We start from the raw sequence: 4991 nt of genomic DNA, 5'->3' as shown, positions 1-4991 counted from the left end.
ATATATAAAGTACGAAAGAAACACCCCACGTATACACACACATACACACACACACACACGAATATATATATATATATATATATATATATATATATATACATATATGTGGGTGTGTGTACGTGGGGTGCTTCTTTCATATTTTATTTCTATTTATTAATATTATAATTATTTATTATTATTCAATTATTTCTTTGATTAAGCCTAGTTACTTTCCGCCTTGGGAAACTGGGTTTAAGCACCTGCAGCCACCGAAAAATATCATATTATTCATATTTGCCCCATACTTGTTATTATTAATTACTTTACTGTTATCCTTCTTGGTAATAATATTGACCTCCATTTCCTTTCTTGTCATACTTCATCCTTTTTTATAATAATAATATATTGTCCTTGTTGTAATGTTGATAACTGGATGACGCCTATCGCTTTCGTCTTTGTTGATGTTCTGGTCATTACGTTCACTATAACTGTTGTGACTATTTATTATTATTGTGTTACTAAACCAATTTTTTTTCAATTCTACATTTCTAAAATCATTATCATTATTTTCATCATCATTACTAATAGTTATCTTTTATTATCACTATTTTAAGTGTTTATTATAACAATGTCTCAATATAGTCGTCAATACTAAGCACGGTCGGTGTCCTCCATCGAATCGTGTTTGTCTCCATTCGAGAGATTAAAGAGAAAGAGATTTATACAAACTAAACAAATATAATTCAAAATGTTTGCGGGTTAAATCGGGATTGCGGCGGTGTTCACGGCGGTTTTTTCTGATAGCACTTGAACAGAATCGACGGGTTTTGCAAGCGCATACTTGGAAAAGACTACCGAACCAATCGCCTTCGTTCAGTACCCTCCAATGGATTTCAGAAATATGTGAGGCTTACGAAATGACCCGACATAGGGTGAAGAAGGATAGATAACTGAGTGCCGACAATCACGATTAATCCCGTAATTATAGTGATCAGAGAATAGCAGTTATAGGTAGTTATTATTATTACTATTATACGATCCCTTTCACATTATCACCCTCTATGGTCATATGACCTGCCACTGTCCGCTTCGGCTTCGTCCCGTTCTACTGTCACCTTTTGCACATTTATTAGCAGTCCTATTCCGCCGTCGAATTACTTGTGTTTGTATGAATATATACATTATAATATAATAATCCGCAATAATCATTAGTGAATTGTAAAAAGAGAAAGAAAACAGAGAATAATTACGTTATTCTATTTGCTGTTGCTGTTTCTGCTGTTTTCGCTACAAGTAGCCGAAGATTCGTTATAATCTCTTCTACTAGCGTTAGTTCTATTCATCTTCCACTATTTTTTTCTAGGGTCGCGTTCTATCTGTCACCCTACTAAATCCACTCAACTCTTTCATTTGGTTTCATTAGTTCTTGGGGGTGACGCTTGGCAAAAACGCGTTATCGCAACCTATTGACGAATGGCTGCTAGTTCATGGCAAGCTCTCTGAGAATCTGCCCTAGTGTTTGTTCCTCGCCCCAAAAAACATGGACAAGTCGGACCGCTTGGTAGCTATTTAGTAGCAGCGACAGTGAAGTGGTCTGCCGCCGATCTTTTCACGGTCAACTCATAATTGTCAAGGAACCATCAACTAGCAGACTTATCAACGTATGTCTTTGTATCGGGACCCTTAACAATATGCAATCACATCGGAAGATTATTCTGTTTCCTCGGTGTGCTCCTCAGGCATTTTTTTAATCTTCTAGTTCGGCTCCTTTTTCGTTTATTACCCTTCGATCGTCTCTCTCTAGTATAACATGGCCATTCAGTGCTTTACGATTCTCCATTCCCACTTCAATCGAACACTTTTTCTTTCCCTCTTGCTACTTGCGACCACCGTCATGATTCACCAATGCGGCTTTTTCTGCTCATCAGTCAATTAGATGAAACAAACTAAACGGTTGATCATTCAGCTAAGCAATCAATCGGACAATCAATCACAATTATCGTCAACGTCACCAATCATCAACGAATTACACTCACATTGTCGCTCGCTAGTATCATCACCACTATCAACATCAGTGTCACCACTTTTCGTCGCCATGATAAGTGAGACGTCATTTACAGACATCACCGTTGCTATCAGTATGTCATTCAGCAATCTAGCAACTTAATACCGCGCACCACTAATCAATCAATCAATCAATCTGCCTGTCATTCAATCGATTAACGACGTATTACTGGGAATTGATATTTCATTATTGTCGGCATTATATTATTACTAATATTGTTATTATTGTTCGCTAGCCACTCGAAGTGTTGTCTCCTGTCACCAACCGCAACTTATTCTACTATTCAGTCATCACAAACGGGCACGGTCGCATCGATGTGCACTTGCATTGATTGAGTGTCAAATGCGACATGATCAATCAACGATGTGCTTTTGAAGGAGGAGAAAGTGTATCGTGCAACAACCACTGCGGTGTTATTGCTATATTGTTATTATCGTAGCTATAATTTTATAAGATTATTACCATATTCCAAACAACGAGAATTTTGTGACAACACCAAAAAAACTAGTACTGGGTGACGTCAACGTAGGAATAGCACATTCGAATGATGTTTTTTGCAGAGCAAAACATGATTACACGGTGTTTCTGTTGCAATCGTTGTTACAGTTTCGTTACGATCGGGCCAAGTGAACGTTGAATGTGCTCGGACAACATTGACAACGCTGGTCGGTCTGTTGTGTAAGTAAGTTATTTGTTTCTTTCTGTTTTAATGACAAAAACTTGCTGTTGTTTCAATTATTATTATGTATATATTTCTAAGTAGTGTATATATATTATATTTATATATCCTAACTTCTGTATGTTTGCTTTAATTGTACACTCCTAGATATCTAGCATCATGATCATGAAGGTCGTCGCCGTTGTGCTTACGCTTAGTTTCGCGTACTCTAATTATTGATGCTCACATTGCCCAGTTGCCCAATTAGGTTGAAATGTTCTTCCTCTTTTACATTTTGTTACTAATAGTACTAGGAATTTGGCTGATGCAATGTTAAACCATGTTCAGTCTATAGCGGCCGCAAACACCGTGACATCGCAATGGTACTCCCATCTGGTGCACCTGAACTCGCCTTTTACTCTTTACTATAGCAGATTTATTAAAGGTAATGTTTGATGCAACAGATAATGAGCGATAGCGATTGTCCCATAGGCAAAGGCCATCATTATTATTATTATTATTATTACTTTTGTGGTATCAAACTGTTCAAACGGTAATGTTGTTGCCGCTGTCTCTTTTGTTTGTATGCTATTCATTTCTTGGCGCAATTGTAACAGTTAGTTCGGGGGCCTCTCTTTGCTTTTGTTTATGCTATTATCATCTTTATCTGTTGGTGGTTGTTTTTATTGTAGCAAGTAATTACTAAAATGGCATATTTTTTTAATTCCTAGCATTGTCCATTATTATTATTTCGTTACAATATTAATAATAATTATTATTATTACTGAAAGTAACTGGGTACCTTGTCGCCGACTGCGATATCGCGGACTCGACACAACCTACTCGTAGTAGTAATTCTAATATCATCAGTCATAATAGCGATATTGGTAGCGGCATAAATATCCAATATCTCTCTCCCTCCCCCATCCTCTTTTCACGCTCACTCTCTTATACCAGCAGACACGCCCCGAGCTCTGCAGGGTTTAGGCGTTATGTTCACCTTTTTTTTTTGTTCCCACTGCCGTCTACACCCTCTTTTTCCGTTTAGCTCACATTTCGTTTCATCTGATTCGGTCCATCCTTATTTCCTAGTGCTCATTTCGTACATCGGTTACGTGAGTTCTGTTATGTATCCCTCCGCTACCGCTACATCCACGCTGAGCAGCCGAACAGGTTTTGGTAACCACCCGCGCACGCACACACGCGCACAGAGATAGCTAGATGGAGGCGAGTACTTCCAGGCACTCAAACATACCATACAGTACTATTCACCCTTCTACGCGCTCTGCCTTTGCCTTTCACTCATTTGCTAACACACGCTGGCCCTTTGCAGACATGCACGGCCACGCTTTTTTTACACCAGCCTAGCTATTTATTCCATCCCTTCGATTGATTCTTTGTTGACGATCAACTGTTACTCTTTTGATCATCTCTGTGTATTCGTTTCCAAATATCGCTGGCCGTTTCTGCACCGTACAGAGGTGATGCAGCACCAGGCACCACATCTTTCTGGTTTAGCCAGGTTCGTCTTAAACTATATCTAAATAATAAATTGTTTCGGACACAGATGTGATCTGAAGTGTTATTAGTGTCAACGGTTTTCTGTACGTTAGGCGTTCCGGTGTCGTGTTATCATCGTCTTTGCGTCTGTTCAGTCCTCGTCCAGCCAACCTTCAATGTATGCGCTTCCCCGCTTTTCTTGCTTCGATGCTTTTTCTTCCCCACCCATTCTCTCTCTCTCTCTCTCTCTCTCTCTCTCTCTCTCTCTCTCTCGTTGTCGCATTTTGTTGTCCTTTGAGTCCCCCCACGTATGTGGCGTATTCTCGTTTCTCTTCAACTGCTAATTGTAAGAACCTAAATAGTAATCAGTAATTGTTATTGTTTTGTCGTATTAATATAGCGCTAATAATTAGAATTGCAATAATAATATTAATAAAAGGACAATAAAATGCCTCGATGTCCATCGAGTTCAAAAGCAAGGTATTCCCCGATGGAGTATATATATACATATATCTTTCATATAATGTTGTTGATGGTATTTCTAACTGCTACATTATAACTGCGCTGCGTACTCTCCCAGTGCGAGGCAATGAAGGAGCACAATTGAAATATATTATATACTTCTAAATTTCCAAATTTCGAGATATTGTTGTTTTTATTTATTGTTATCGATGTGTCCTAGATTAACGTGCGCTTGGTAAAAGTGATCTCAAGGGATTGATACAGCTCAACATGCCCATTATTGTTATGATTTTCATGCATTCTATAATATATATACATATATATATA

The sequence above is a fragment of the Varroa destructor genome, unplaced genomic scaffold (assembly GCF_002443255.2).
Source record: "Varroa destructor unplaced genomic scaffold, Vdes_3.0 BEIS01000004.1, whole genome shotgun sequence".
Taxonomy (NCBI): Eukaryota; Metazoa; Arthropoda; class Arachnida; order Mesostigmata; family Varroidae; genus Varroa; species Varroa destructor.
This window is presented reverse-complemented; position numbering follows the sequence as displayed.